Source organism: Microcaecilia unicolor, chromosome 5 (assembly GCF_901765095.1).
Source record: "Microcaecilia unicolor chromosome 5, aMicUni1.1, whole genome shotgun sequence".
In the NCBI taxonomy this organism is placed as follows: domain Eukaryota; kingdom Metazoa; phylum Chordata; class Amphibia; order Gymnophiona; family Siphonopidae; genus Microcaecilia; species Microcaecilia unicolor.
The window spans coordinates 95,179,121-95,195,749 of record NC_044035.1 but is presented as its reverse complement, the minus strand read 5'-3'; the positions used below and the strand labels follow the sequence as shown (position 1 = coordinate 95,195,749).

Genomic DNA, 16,629 nt, shown 5'->3' with positions numbered 1-16,629 from the left:
TATATATAAGCTAGTGATTTCGGCAATGGCTGTTTGTATGCTGTATTGATCATTTTCAGATAACTATGCATTCACTGCATTCCAAATATGAATATCAACTAAATTCCTGAAGAGCAGCCTTGATTGGAGATGTCTGTCAAACCTAGTTCAATACATTACATTGAGGTATCTGTTTAAATTTTAAAAGACATTTAAAACATTAAGGGTCCATAGAGATTAAAACTACTTACTTGCAGTATAGTGCTAAAATCTTTTTTCAGAGAAACTGAAATCGCATAATCAAGGTGAAAATTCTTCTGAAACATTTCTATGTTTTCTTGACCTCTTTTCTCCCTCACATGTCTTCACTGTATAAACTTCAAAATCTAGATGCTATTGATGTCATAAATAAATCTGGGTTCTGCATAAGGTAGTTTGCAGGAAGTAGTTAACTTATACAAGGCTAAAACTGAAACAGAATTATCCCCTCAGTGACATGAGACATTACTATCTACTGTTAAAATATTCAGCATAGTAATAAAGGTAATTTGCAAGGTAATTAAGATACATCTTTTTTCACTTCTTTTGTACTGCTTAGTTTTCTGATGTACCCCCACAGAGGCTCTCTGAAAGTAGATAGTATTTTATTTGAAAGTGAATTGTATTGGACAAAGATCGTGAGTGAAAGCAATGTTTTTTGAAAACATTTTGCTATTACTGCCATGGTTGCTCTGCTTTGAATAGAAATAGCCAGTGACGGGTAACACATACATTCCTAGTGTTTAGAGCAGATCATAATGGTATGCCTTGGGGTATGCAAAAAAAACTAGCCTATATGCTAACACTAACCATGGAGAAATTAGTCCTTTTATCCAAACAGCATTGATAGGGTCCACATCCATTGTGTGAGAACCCTTTTCCACCACTGGTGGGAAACAGCCATTTGAGAGAGAACCACATATCTCCCTTGTGGCAGTTGGCAGGAGAGTCAGGCCAGTGAGGCCCTAGTTGCTCAGAGTCATCTTGGGAGAGCTGTGGAGGACCCAGAAAAGCTCCTGTTCAGCTCTTCGGTACGTGTTGAAGTACTTTGTAGGAATCCACCTATTCTCTGCAAAAATCCCTGGCTTCTATGCATGTGCCAAGGCAGAGAGGGCTGGGGTGGGGGGTTCTTGGACAGGAGCCTTGGGTAAGGAAGTGGTTTGGGGAGGGCTGAGTATTGTTGTTCTACCTTCTCCAGTGCTGGAAGAGGAGCAGAGTCCAGATCTGGATCTTGGCCTGGAAGAGGACTGGCTACTAGGGGAGAAATGAAGGAGGTGATTTGCCATCTGGTAGCCTGTTGCTGGAGGAGGGGAAATCTTCCCCCTCTGAGGCAGGTAAATCTATAGAGGTGCACATTCGAAGAGCTATCATAATCTGTGAGATCAAACCCCCTCCCCCTCCTCCTCCAAGATAGCAGTGGCACCAATGTAGGATAGTTTGGACAGGAACCCTCTTTTTCAAGAGGTTGAGAAGGCCATCCTGCATGTTTCCTCTGCACAAGGTCCTCCACAGGATGGTATTGGAGGAATAAGGAGAGCCCAGAAATGGTGCTCGGAAAGGCTGTACTTCTTCCCAAAGAGGACCTGGATCAGCTATCTTGGCTTACTAGTAATACTACTTAATTTCTCCAGCCCTTCTAGATATAAGCAGATACTTTCTCTTTCCCTAGTGGGCTCACAATCTAAGGTGTTTTTTGTACTTGGTTCAATAGAGGGTTAGATGACTTGCCCAGGTTCAAAAAGTGCTTCAGTGGGAATTCAACCTAGTTCCCAAGGATCTCAGGTTATTGCACTAACCATTAGGCTCCTCCACTCCTAGGGTAGATGTTTTGGTGTTGTCACCAAGTACAGTTCCTTTGGAGGGTGATGTGATGTTGAAGGATGCACAGGATAGCAGGTTCAAGCTGCTGTTAAAGTAGGTATTCCTCTCTGCCATGGGAATGCAAGTCACAGTATGTAGAGGTTATACCCTCTTCCACTGGGTTCAACAGCTTCCACAGTCTCTTGCTGTTTTCCAGTGCTTGTTGAGAGCAACCGTTTTGGCTGATGTACTCTATGACCTGGTCTGAGTCGGAGCTAGGTTGATGGTTTTGGCGGCGATGGTATATAGGGCCCTGTGGCTTTGAAATTGCTTGACAGATTGAGCATCCAAGCTCCAGCTTTGTAAACCTCCCTTTTAGGGTAGGCTTCTTTTTGAGGAGGACCTAGCCGCAGAGGCTGCTCAAGGTCTACAGCTGTTCTTCACTTGAAGACAGTCCTTAGGGCAGTGGTTCCCAAACCTGGTCCTGGAGGCACCCCAGCTAGTCAGGTTTTCAGGATAACCACAATGACTATTCATATGAGATATTTGCATACCAAGGAGGCAGTGCATTCAAGTCTCTCATGAATTTTCATTGTGGATATCCTGAAAGCCTGGCTGGGGTGCCTCCAAGGCCAGGTTTGGGAACCACTGCCTTAGGATGAGCGACCTATACTTTGAAATGTTCTCAGAAGAACCAGCCGTTTTGAGAGTGCATAGACTCCGAGAGGGTGGAGGCTCCTCAGTCACTGGTGGAAAAGATTTCCAATGAAGGCCAGCATGTCCATTCCAAAGAATGTTTGCAATTTGGACAGTGTTTTTCCAGTGAAGGCCAACATGTCCATTCCAAGGAACATTGGCAGTTTGGACAGTGTTGAAGCCAGTTTTTCTCAGAATGAGCTCACATCAAATTGGATAAGAGATTTTTTTTTCAAGATGGAGCTGCAGGGGTGTTCTCTGAAGTTCACCAAGCCCCTTTCTGAAACCTTTATGGCTTCTTAGTGTGGCTCAACTGTCAAAAGAGAGGCTGTGATGAAGACATTGATGCATCTCCAGCAGCTGGGTGCTGTCATGCCTGTTCCTCCCAAGAAAGTATATCATCTGATCTTGGACCTCAAAAGATATCGGTGTGGCACTGCAGATTCCAAAGTTTCACATGGAAACCCTGTGGTTGATCATTGTAGCAGTCAGACAAGAGAATTTCTTGCCTCCCTCAGTCTGGCAAAGGCATATCTGAACATCAGAATTTGCTGAGATCACCAGAGGTTCCTGCAGTTCTGTGTTTTGGGTGAGCATTTTCAGGCACTTTCTTTGTGCTGGCCATTGCACCCAGGACTACCTTGAAGGTGCTTGTGGTGATGGCAGTGTCTTTTCTCTACAGGGAAGGGATCAGAGTCCATCTCCACCTAAATGACTGTTTGATCAGAATTGTTTCAGAAATGGTGCCCATGGCTCCCTTTGTCTTACAGTACTCGAGATTTTTTTTTTTTGTTACATTTGTACCCCACGCTTTCCCACTCATGGCAGGCTCTATGTGGCAGGCAATGGAGGGTTAAGTGACTTGCCCAGAGTCACAAGGAGCTGCCTGTGCCAGGAATCGAACTCAGTTCCTCAGTTCCCCAGGACCAAGTCCACCACCCTAACCACTAGGCCACTCCTCCACTCAACTTGCTTTACCTGATGGTCGACCCTGCAGTCATCATGGCAATAGTTCTTTGGTACCACAGGCTGTGGCTCCCTTCAGAATCCAGTCTTATCATGTGTAGCATCCACGTTCCTAGCCAGGCTGCAGAACTTAAGCAGTGACAGGGAAATGAAATCCAGCTTTCCCATAATATGGTGTATGCAACACTGCCATGGAAATGTTGCTTTAGCCAAAAATTGTTCTTAAGGGTAATTGCTATAGTTGTGCAGGAGGAATTCTTCTTCCTTTTTTTTATTTTATTTAGTATTGTATGTGTTACACCTGTGTAGTTGTATTTACATGCCTAAAATCTATTTTAAGGACCAAATACAACTAAGGCACCTTGACTTTAAGTACTGGATTCATATAACTGCAGTATAGGGTGACTGTTGTACTTCATAGACCTCCTTGTGCTCCAGGAAAATTAAAACACTGTTGAAGGGTTGGCCAGTGAACCTCAGCGATAACACACTGTGTTTAGTCTCCTGATACACAGTGACTTGCATATTCAAATCCTCAGCTGTTCTTTTCCACCACCGCCTTCCTATGTTTTTATTTTACAAAATCTTAGTAGATGTGAAAAAACGTATTCATTGTTTCATCACACTGTATTAATACATTTTTAATATACTAATGTTTGAAATGTGTTGTATAGGTGTAGTTGGCATAGGGGTCTCTTCCGACATGGCACATGTTTTGCTGTATTGCTTTATCAAGGAAGTCCCCTAAATATCAGCTACTGATCATCCCGCCAACAGTTCCCCGCTATGAGCATGTTGGCGGGATGATCGGTGGCTGTTCTTATCCTTGCTCAGGAAACAGCTCGGTGGGGTATCCCAGCCATCTCCTGAAAAGGATTCTTCTGGGATGTCCAGAGTGGGGTGTTAATGACCACTGATGTGAGCCTTGGAGGTTGACTCATTGTCTTGGTACTGTAGCCAAGGGGTGGCGGTCGGTCCTGGAGGTTTAATGGCCCATGAGTCTGTCGGAAGCCAGAACTATCCAACTGGGCTTCCTTGCATTAATCCAAGGGAAAGCAGTTTGCTTGTTGTCCAACAGTGGGACAGTGGTGACATGCGTTAACAAGCAAGAAGGCACCAGGAGTGCGGCTGTGACAGGAAGTCAGCTGGCTCTGCAGCTAGACAGAGCTCCATCTCTTAATGATCTCAGTGGCGCATACAGCAGAAGACGAAGAGTAATATTAACACAGATAGATAAGGTAATTGAAAGATGTAATTCTTTAGTAAAACATGATATGGCCACGTTTTGCCCTTTGGCTGCATCAGGGGTACAACTAAAATTCAAAAATATATCAAATAGTAACATTTTAAAATATTTATTAGTGCATAAATAGTTGTAGTTCTGTTACTGAAATCTTGTACTTGATACTGGTATTTCCTGCATCTGAGTACAAAGCCATATAGTTATACTTTCTACAGTAACATAGTAGATGACGGCAGAATAAGACCTGTACGGTCCATCCAGTCTGCCCAACAAGATAAACTCATATGTGCTACTTTTTATTTGTACCTGTCCTCTTCAGGGCACAGACCGTATAAGTCTGCCCATCACTATCCCCTCCTCCCAACCACCAGTCCCGCCTTCCACCACCGGCTCTGGCACAGACTGTATAAGTCTACCAGCACTAGCCCCGCCTCCCCCCACCGGCTCTGCCACCCACTCTCAGCTAAGCTCCTGAGGATCTATTCCTTCTGAACAGGATTCCTTTACGTTTATCCCACGCATGTTTGAATTCCATTACCGTTTTCATTTCCACCACCTCCCGCCGGGCGGGCATTCCAAGCATCCACCACTCTCTCCGTGAAGAAATACTTCCTGACATTTTTCTTGAGTCTGCCCCCCCCTTCAATCTCATTTCATGTTCTCTCGTTCTACTGCCTTCGCATCTGTGGAAAAGGTTCGTTTGCGGATTAATACCTTTCAAATATTTGAACGTCTGTATCATATCACCCCTGTTTCTCCTTTCCTCCAGAGTATACATGTTCAGGTCAGCAAGTCTCTCCTCATACATCTTGTAACGCAAATCCCATACCATTCTTGTAGCTTTTCTGTGCACCGCTTCAATTCTTTTTACATCCTTCGCAAGATACGGCCTCCAAAACTGAACACAATACTCCAGGTGGGGCTTCACCAACGTCTTATACAGGGGTATTAAAACCTCTTTTCTTCTGCTGGTCACACCTCTCTCTATACAGCCTAGCAATCTTCTAGCCACACTGTTTCGTCGCCTTCAAATCTTCAGATACTATCACCCCAAGATCCCTCTCCCCGTCCGTACCTATCAGACTCTCCCCGCCTAACACATACATCTCCCGTGAATTTCTATTCCCTAAGCGCATCACTTTGCATTTGTTTGCATTGAATTTTAATTGCCAAACCTTAGACCATTCTTCTAGCTTCCTGAGATCCTTTTTCATGTTTTCCACTCCCTCCCGGGTGTCCACTCTGTTACAGATCTTAGTATCATCCGCAAATAGGCAAACTTTACCTTCTAACCCTTCGGTAATGTCACTCACAAATATATTGAACAGAATGGGCCCCAGCACCGATCCCTGAGGCACTCCACTACTCGCCTTTCCCTCCGAGCGAATTCCATTAACCACCACCCTCTGGCATCTGTCAACCAGTTCCTAATCCAGTTCACCACTTTGGGTCCTATATTCAGCCCATCCAGTTTATTTAAGAGCCTCCTGTGGGGAACTGTGTCAAAAGCTTTGCTGAAATCTAAGTAGATTACGTCTATAGCTCGTCCCTGATTCAATTCTCTTGTCACCCAATCAAAGAACTCAATGAGATTCGTTTGGCACGATTTCCCTTTGGTAAAACCATGTTGTCTCGGATCTTGCAACTTATTGGCTTCCAGGAAATTCACTATCCTTTCCTTCAGCATCGCTTCCATTACTTTTCCAATAACCGAAGTGAGGCTTACCGGCCTGTAGTTTCCAGCTTCTTCCCTATCACCACTTTTGTGAAGAGGGACCACATCCGCCGTTCTCCAATCCCTCGGAACCTCTCCTGTCTGCAAGGATATATTAAACAAATCTTTAAGAGGACCCACCAGAACCTCTCTGAGCTCCCTCAATATCCTGGGGTGGATCCCGTCCGGTCCCACGGCTTTGTCCACCTTTAGCTTTCCAAGCTGTTCATACACACTCTCTTCCGTGAATGGTGCTCTATCCACTTCAATCTCATTTGTATTTTTTGCACTCCATCGCGGTCCTTCTCCAGGATTTTCTTCTGTGAAAACAGAACAAAAGTATCTATTTAGCAAATTTGCTTTTTCTTCATCATTTTCCACATAGCGGTTTGCAGTATCTTTTAGTCTCACAATTCCCTTTTTAGTCATTCTCCTTTCACTAATATACCTGAAAAAATTTTTGTCACCCCTTCTTACATTTTTAGCCATTTGTTCTTCCGCTTGCGCTTTCACCAGACGTATCTCTCTCTTGGCTTCTTTCAGTTTCATCGGTATTCCTCCCGTGTTCCTTTTCTGAGTTTTCTGTATTTCTGGTACGCCAACTCTTTAGCCTTTATTTTCTCAGCCACTTGCTCGGAGAACCATATCTGTTTCCTTTCTCTCTTGCTTTTACTTACTTTCCTTACATAAAGGTTCGTGGCCCTATTTATAGCTTCTTTCAGCCTGGACCACTGTCCTTCCACTTCTTGTACTTCCTTCCAGTAAGAATGAATGAGGTTGATGATACACTGAATTTAATATAGGACTTTTAGATTTTAAACTTTGCTATATTTAAAGAATTTCTATTTTATGAATAGTAGTTCTTCTGTTGCAATTGTTTAAGCTTGGATTTTTTAAAAAAAATTTTATTTGTACCCCGCGCTTTCCCACTCATGGCAGGCTCAATGCGGCTTAGGTACTTATTTGTACCTGGGGCAATAGGGCAATGGAGGGTTAAGTGACTTGCCCAGAGTCACAAGGAGCTTCCTGTGCCTGCAGTGGGACTCGAACCCAGTTCCCCAGGACCAAAGTCCACCACTCTGCTAGGCCACTCCTCCACTATTTAAGAATTGTTTTTACTATTTGATGTTTTTATTTATTATTTTAGTTGTACCCCTGACGCAATTTGAGGGTGAAACATGGTCACATTGGGTTTTAACAAAGAATTATATCTTTCAAGGACATTATCTGTGGTAATACTGTTCTTTGTTTTCTGAAATTTCGTATTACCAAGACTGTGGTTTTCTTCCACATATAGCGGACGTATAAAGTATTCAAGCATGCTTTCTTAGTAGGCAGCTGTTACAGAAAAATGGGAATTGAGTCCATAGGTGACTTCACCACTACTACTACTACTTAACATTTCTAGAGTGCTACTAGGGTTAAGCAGTGCTGTACAATTTAACATGGAAGGACAGTCCCTGCTCAAGGAGCTTACAATCTATGCTGTATTCTCTAAGCCGGCAAAGTCAGAAACAGGGTGTGTATTGCATATGCTGTATGTGTATACGGTTCACTTCTGTTTATAGGTGACAAATGGGCTTTTTTGTTTGTTGGGCTATGCAAAGGAAAGGTGGCCACTAAATTGTCCTTGGCATGTTGGCCGTGATTGAGTTTGGTATATATTCTTGGTAATAAAAGGGTTCCAGACGGCCTCTGTCTAAGGTGTAAAGCTTTTGTACATCCCATTGGTATGGACTGATCTAGCAGGATAAAAAGAAAGGTGAAATTTGCTTTTACCTTCTAACTTACCCTATGAGTCCTGCTAGACTGGTTCAAGATTTCAAGCTTGGTAGGAGTGAGTGGTTTTGGGCAACATTGCTTTTTTACTTCCACCTGTATTTATTTACTACATTTATAGCCCCCCTTTATTCAAGGTGGGTAACAATAGTTTGTAGCTACTATATTTGTAGTGGCCTTTTAAGTACTTTGTATATTTTATTCTGGCTTTGGCATAAGCATATTGTCTAGTTCCAGACTGCAACACTTCTTATGCGGGGATGTCACTAGAATAGTTCAGCTTTTCTGTCTCCCATTTCTGGTAGGGAGCACAAAGCATTGGTCTGGACTCATCTAGCAGGATTCTAGGAAACGAAATTAGCAGGTATGACCAAATTTGTCTACCTTCATACTAGTTACAAAACTCAACTATACCAACCTTGATAGTATAGATGTATAATACGTATATCATGTTTGTGAATTGGTGTTACAAGAAATTCCTTATGAAACAAGTGATGCCTGTATAGGTTAAGTAAGCACTAAGTATTAATCTGATCACAGTAAGATGTTAAATTATGTTAGTACTTATAAAAATGCATAACTAATGATGCCACTGCAGCAGTGGTTTCATTTAATGTGTAAAAATAGTGTCACTAGAGAGAGGGTTTTGAGCACTTGAAAAGTATAATTATCTTTTTGACGTGCTTTAATGTAATATTTTGAAGTTTATAGATAAGCCGTATATTTTGTATGACACACTAGATTTGTTAATAATTTTTGTTTGAACATAGTGCAGCCAGGATGTAAATTTCCTTGTATTGCATAATAAAAATGCATTACAACTACCTGTTCTAATCACTGGTAATATGTCTATGATCACTGTAAGAATGTAGAAAGTTGACAGAACTCCTCCACAGCCAGAAAATAGTCTGCTCTTCTATTTCTCATTTATCCATCACCCACTGTAAAAGCAACAGCTTGGGTAGACAGATGTTAACTTTGTTCCCTATTTAGAGAATGTATCTGCAGGATTAAGGTAGAACTACCTCCACACAGGTTTCTGTTTCTTGGTACTCCAACAGTCTTTACTGTCCACCAGATAGTGCTGCTGGCTTTCTTACCCCTCCCCTCTCTTACCTGAAAATGCTGCTGTGGTCACCTGTTTCCCCCCCCCCCCCCCCCCCCCCCCCCCCATTTCAGTAATGCTATGGACTGCAATCTTCCATATCATCATGCTGATCAATCCATAGACTGGTGGGTTGTGTCCATCTACCAGCAGGTGGAGATAGAGAGCAATCGTTTTGCCTCCCTATATGTGGTCATGTGCTGCTGGAAACTCCTCAGTATGTTCTCTATCTCAGCAGGTGGTGGTCACACACAGCAGCAGCTCTGGCTAGGCCTCCAAGCCTAATTTTTAGGTTTTGTTGAGTGCCTGGGGTTGAGGGCTCTTCTTGAGCAAGTGCAAACCTGGTGGCGCCAGGTCCCTCCTTTTCTCCCCCCTCCCGCTGGCTCCGTTAAAAAAAAAAAATTTTGGACGTCCTTAAGGGCGTTTATTTCGACGTTTATTTAAACGTTTATTGCAGCTACTCACTGGGACACCAGGTCGTTACAGCTCGGAGCGAGAAGCAGGTAATTTTTACCTTTTTATAGCGGGCAGGGGGTTCCCCGATTGATCTCCACGTGGCCTATGGCGTCGGAGGGTGAGGGCGCGAAGAATCGCTCCCCGGACCGCGTGTGCGCTTCTAGCGGGGATGCGGGGGTTTTAAAGTCTGATTCGCCCTTGTTGGGTGTCAGTTTGGAGGCCGGTCAGTGTCCTGGGTCTTCCTCCGGCGCGGCGGTTTTTCCCGCCATAAACGCCCATCCCCCGCTGCTCGCCTCCGCCATTTTGGCCGGCCACTCTGCTCAGACGGCTTCTTCTTGGGCCGCCCTTGAGCTGGGAGACGTTCATGCCATGGCCGCCCTTGTTTGGGCGACGGCAAAAAAGCGGCTAAAGTTAAGCGCCGTTCTTCCCGCGCGGCTCCTTTGCGGAGTGTCGCGCCGGACGCCATCTTGGATGCGCAGCATGGTTCTCCCCCGCTCTTGCGAGCGCCGGGTGAGGGTGCGTCTAGGGCTGTGGCCCAGGCTGCTGAATTGCACAGTCTGGGGGGTTTCTCCCCCGAGTTTATTTTGCTGCTGCATCAGGCCTTCCTTATGCAGAACGCTGCCCCTTCTCCCTTGTCCGATAAAGGGGTTGAGGCCCCCGGAAATAAACGCCCTCGGGTGGATGCCCAGGCCTTAGAGGACGCTGTTTCCTCTGATGTAGATGAGGGCAGCGTATCTGAGTTCTCCCAACGGTCCTTTGGGGATTCCTTGGAGGAGACGGATTCCCGCTCGGATGGAGCGGATGACCCCTCTGCAGCACGGATCTTTCGCTCAGAGGATTTGCCCAACCTGTTATTGCAGGCCATGGGCATTTTGAAGATTTCCTCTCCGGAGGACGTCTCTCCCTCAGCCCCTGTTGGCTCCGCCATTATGCTGGGGACGAAGCGCCCGCCTAGAACCTTCCACGTGCATGATGCCATGCACACCTTAATTTCGGCTCAATGGGATGTCCCGGAAGCGGGCCTCAAAGTGGCTAGGGCTATGTCCCGCCTCTATCCTTTGCCTGAAAGTGAACGTGAGGCCTTTCTTTGGCCTACCGTGGATTCTTTAATCACTGCGGTGACTAAGAAAACGGCGTTGCCGGTGGAAGGTGGCACGGCACTAAAGGACGCCCAAGACAGAAGATTGGAAGCGGCTTTAAGGTCGTCCTTCGAGGCGGCTGCCTTAAGTTTGCAGGCCTCAGTTTGCGGCTCCTATGTGGCCAGGGCGTGCCTGACGATGGTGCAGCGGGCTTCCCCCTCAGATCCTTCCTTGAGGGCTGACTGGCCGGCCCTGGAATCGGGCTTGGCTTATTTGGCAGACTTACTGTATGATGTCTTGAGAGCCTCGGCTAAAGGCATGGCTAAGACAGTCTCTGCGCGGCGCTGGCTTTGGCTGAAACATTGGTCTGCGGACCACGCCTCTAAGTCCCGCCTGGCTAAGTTGCCTTTTAAAGGCAAGCTGCTCTTTGGGGTCGAGCTGGACAAAATCGTGACCGATCTCGGCACATCTAAGGGCAAGAGGTTACCAGAGGTCAGGGCTCGGGCCAGTGCTCGCCCCGGTATCTCCAGAGGACGGTTTCAGGAAGCCCGTCGGTACCGCCCGGGCAAGTCGGGCTCCTCTGCCCCCTCTTCCTTCAAAAGGAACTTCTCCCCCAAGCAGCATTCCTTTCGCAGAGACCGCCGTCCCGGAGGTACGCCCTCCGGTCCTCCCCCAGGGTCTCATACCCAATGACGGGGTCCTGGTCCATGGCCCAGTGCAGATTGGAGGACGCCTGTCCTCGTTTCTGGGCGAGTGGACCAGAGTAACTTCAGACGCTTGGGTGCTGGAAGTCATCAGAGACGGCTACAAGTTAGAGTTCTGCCGACCCTTAAGAGACGGGTTTGTACTCTCTCCCTGCAAGTCTCCGGTCAAAGCTGTGGCAGTGCAGCAGACCTTGGACAACCTGATACGCCTGGGTGCGGTCGTTCCGGTGCCAGAAAATCAGATTGGCAAGGGACGTTACTCCATTTACTTTGTGGTACCAAGAAAGGAGGTTCTGTCCGGCCTATCCTTGACCTCAAAGGGGTCAATCGGGCCTTGAAAGTGCGGCACTTTCGCATGGAGACTCTCCGCTCTGTTATAGCGGCAGTGAAGGCAGGAGAGTTCTTGGCTTCCTTGGACATCAAGGAAGCGTACCTGCATATTCCCATCTGGCCTTCTCATCAACGCTTTCTGCGTTTTGCAGTCCTGGGCCGACACTTCCAGTTCAGAGCCCTCCCTTTCGGGTTGGCTACTGCTCCGCGGACCTTCTCCAAAGTAATGGTGGTCATCGCGGCCTTCCTGCGAAAGGAAGGAGTACAAGTCCATCCTTATCTGGACGACTGGTTGATCCGAGCCCCCTCTTATGCAGAGTGCGGCAAAGCTGTGGACCGGGTAGTTGCTCTTTTGAGCTCCCTGGGGTGGATCATCAACTGGGAGAAGAGCCAGCTGCGCCCGACTCAGTCCCTGGAGTATCTGGGTGTTCGATTCGACACCCAAGTGGGCAGAGTGTTCCTGCCAGACAATCGGATTGTCAAACTTCAGGCTCAGGTGGACCAGTTCCTAGTAGCCTCTCCTCTTCGGGCTTGGGACTATGTGCAGCTGTTGGGCTCTATGACGGCCACGATGGAAGTAGTGCCCTGGGCCAGGGCTCATATGAGACCACTACAACTCTCTCTGCTGCAGCGCTGGACTCCGATGTCGGAGGATTATGCTGTGCGCCTTCCCTTGGTCCCGGCAGTGCGCAAGGCGCTGAGCTGGTGGATGCAGACAGGTTGTCTGCAGGAATGCCTCTGGTGACCTTGGAGTGGATTGTCGTCACGACGGACGCCTCTTTGTCGGGCTGGGGAGCCCACTGCTTGGGAAGGACAGCGCAGGGGCTCTGGTCTCCTGCAGAGGCAAAGTGGTCTATCAACCTCCTGGAACTCAGAGCCATTCGGTTGGCGCTTTTGGAGTTCATCCCGGTACTAGCGTTGAAGCCAGTACGGGTCCTGTCGGACAATGCCACGGCTGTGGCCTATGTCAACCGCCAGGGAGGTACCAAGAGCGCCCCTCTAGCCAAGGAGGCCATGAATCTATGCCAGTGGGCGGAAGCGAACCTGGAACAGCTGTCAGCGGCCCACATTGCCGGAGTCATGAATGTCAAGGCGGACTTTCTCAGTCGGCATATCTTGGAGCCCGGAGAGTGGCAGCTATCTGCTCAGGCGTTCTTGGACATCACGAAGCGCTGGGGCCAGCCGAGCCTAGATCTGATGGCGTCATCGGCCAATTGCCAAGTGCCGCGCTTTTTCAGCAGAGGACGGGACCCTCGATCCCTGGGAGTAGATGCTCTTCTCCAACAGTGGCCAACACAGGAGCTTCTCTATGTGTTCCCGCCCTGGCCCATGTTGGGCAGGGTGCTAGACCGGGTGGCAAAGCATCCGGGCCGGATAACCCTGGTGGGTCCGGACTGGCCCAGACGTCCCTGGTATGCGGACTTGATCAGGCTCTCAGTCGACGATCCTCTGCGGCTGCCAGTGGAGCAGGGCCTGTTACATCAGGGTCCCGTGGTGATGGAGGATCCCTCCCCCTTTGGTCTTATGGCCTGGCTATTGAGCGGCAGCGTCTGAGAAAGAAGGGCTTCTCAGACAAGGTCATCGCCACTATGCTGAGAGCGAGGAAGCGCTCTACTTCTACTGCTTACGCCAGGGTTTGGCGTATCTTTGCAGCGTGGTGTGAAGCAGGCTCACTTTCTCCCTTCACTGCTCCAATTTCTTCAGTGTTGGCATTCCTGCAAGAAGGTCTGGAGAAAGGCCTGTCGCTCAGCTCCCTTAAAGTCCAGGTAGCGGCTCTGGCTTGCTTCAGGGGCCGCCTGAAGGGTGCTTCCCTGGCTTCGCAGCCAGATGTGATGCGCTTTCTCAAGGGAGTTAATCACCTGCGCCCTCCTCTGCACTCAGTGGTGCCTGCGTGGAATCTCAACCTGGTGCTAAGAGCCTTGCAGAAGCCGCCTTTTGAACCCTTGTCTAGGGCATCTCTGAAAGACCTGACGTTGAAAGCAGTCTTTTTGGTGGCTATCACTTCAGCCAGAAGAGTTTCCGAGCTCCAGGCACTCTCATGTCGAGAGCCTTTTCTGCAGTTCACTGAGGCAGGAGTGTCTATTCGCACAGTGCCTTCCTTCCTGCCCAAGATTGTTTCTCGCTTCCATGTGAATCAGCAGCTCTGTCTCCCTTCCTTTCGTAGGGAGAACTACCCAGAGGAATACTCTGCTCTCAAATATCTGGATGTGAGACGAGTCATCATCAGATACTTGGAAGTGACCAATGATTTCCGGAAATCGGATCATCTGTTTGTCCTGTTTGCAGGTCCTCGTAAGGGTCTGCAGGCTTCTAAGCCTACAGTGGCAAGATGGGTCAAGGAAGCCATTGCAGCGGCTTATGTGGCCGCGGGGAAGGTGCCGCCTATCCAGCTGAAAGCTCACTCCACTAGAGCTCAGGCGGCCTCGATGGCAGAGGCCGGGTCCGTCTCCTTGGAAGAGATTTGCAAGGCGGCAACTTGGGCATCGGCCCATACCTTCTCCAGGCATTACCGCTTGACTGTGGCTGCTCGGGCGGAGGCCCGGTTTGGAGCTTCAGTGTTGCGGTCAGGGATTTCAATGTCCCGCCCTGGGTGAGTACTGCTTCGGTACATCCCACCAGTCTATGGATTGATCAGCATGATGATATGGAAGGTAAAATTATGTATCATACCTGATAATTTTTTTTCCATTAATCATAGCTGATCAATCCATAGTCCCTCCCAGATATCTGTATTGGTTATATTCTGGTTGCATTTCAGGTTCAAGTTTAGTCTTCAGTTCCTGTTCAGGAGGACTTCGTGTTCAAGTTTTTCAATGGATTCTTCAAGAGTTGAGACGAATTTGTGTTACAGTGAGCTGCTGCATTCCTCTCCCCTCCGTTTTACGGGGCTGGATTGAGACTTAAATTCTGCCGGCGCTCCCTCCCGCTTCGTGCGGCAGTAGGGCAGCTTTGTACCCCTCCCGCTTCGGCGGTGTTAGGGTCAGTCAGCTCCTCCCGCGGTTGCGGTTGCAGGATAAGCCAGATCCCCCCGCATCGGCGGGTGTGGTGTCCCTCCCCTGCTCCGCGGGGATGAGCTGGACGGATTCCCCTCCCCCACTTGTGTGGGGATGAGCTGGGTTAATTCCCCTCCCCCGTTTCGGCGGTGGTGAGCTGGGCAGAGTGTCCCTTTGTGGATGTAATTCTCTAAGTGCTGAGTCCTGCGGATGGAGCTTGGATATCGACATACTGAGGAGTTTCCAGCAGCACATGACCACATATAGGGAGGCAAAAGGATTGCTCTCTATCTCCACCTGCTGGTAGATGGACACAACCCACCAGTCTATGGATTGATCAGCTATGATTAATGGAAAGAAAATTATCAGGTATGATACATAATTTTACCTTGCCGTCTCTTCCACCATTCTGAGTTTGCAACTTTATATTTAACCCATATCTGCTAAAGCCATTGCAACTAACCACCACTGTCATTCCTCCCATTTGCCTGCTAATATTGCTGTGGCTGGTAACCCCATTTCCATTCTCTCACCCCTAACAGTGTTGCTACCTACTAAGCCATCTCATCTGCCTGCTACTGCTTTCAATAGGTGCCTTATTTTCCATTTGCTTGATATCTTTCTACTTTTCCTCCATATTCTGGATACTGCCACCACCACAATCCATGTTCCTCATGCTGATATTACCTTCTCCTTGCACTCCCTAATGCTATTATCTACCCCTCTGCTAATAATGCTGCTGCTGTCTCCTCAGTTCACTTGCTGTTGCTGTCCCCTTTTACTCTTATCCCACTCTCGACTGTTTTGAAGGTGTTGTGTTTTTATCCTCCTGCTAAGAGAAAATCCTGAAAATGTAATTAGATATAGGAGGAATAAAACTTAACATGAGGGCAGGAAAGGACCCTAATAAGAGAGGAAGTAGAAGAAAAGACTTGGAATTGGGTAGGGGGCAGAGAATGAGAAGTAAAAGATGGAGTCATGTATCCTAGGAATAAGGCAATGAAGAGGATCGTAAGAATAGATCCTCAAAAGGTATTTGGAAAGAACGGGAGCTCGGGAGGAGCAAAGAGGAGAAGGAAGTGATGAGGGTAGGAAGGCAGAAAAAAAGACATTGAGGTATGGGCAGAGATTGTGCAATATGGAGAGAATAAGAGAAGTTGACGAGCTGGAAATGTAGAACATCTCCACTTCAGTCTCGAGCTACTGTTGTACCTTATTCCAACTAATGGAAAGGAAGGAAAGGGATCAAATTTGTTTAGAAAGGACCAAAAATGAGATGGTTGTGAGGCAAGGAATGGTGAGCTAATGTACACAAAGGTGGCATAAAGGGAGGTAGAGGGAGTGGCATGAAAGAGGTGTTGTAGAGAGAGACAGAGGATGTGAGCAGAAAGGTGAAAATACAAGGAAGGGAGAGAAAACTCTAAAAGGAGAAGGCAGTGTTAACAGAAAAAAGGAATGTAAATATTCAAACAGACAAAAGAGAGAGAACTGATGTGAAGAGGAGAAAAGGGCCCTGATAAAGATTATAAGAATGTTCATAAGGGGTCATGGATTTGATATTCTGCTTTTCTGTGGTTCATCCAAAACTGTTTACATATCTGTTTTATGCAGGTTCTTTCTCCATCACTAGTGGGCTAGTCTAGTTTTGTACCTGGGGCAATGGATGATTAAGGGGCCCTTTTACAGAGGCGCATCAGAAAGTGACCCTGCGGTAGTGTGAGCGTGTGTGTTGGACGCGCGCTGGAC

At 47.4% G+C, this 16,629-nt stretch overlaps 1 protein-coding gene across 1 annotated transcript in view; it reads left to right on the top strand.

Annotated features, from left to right (window-relative positions):
* The window catches only part of CCDC6 (coiled-coil domain containing 6), a 161,699-nt gene that overhangs the window by 67,074 nt on the left and 77,996 nt on the right, over positions 1–16,629 (top strand). The window lies entirely within an intron of this gene.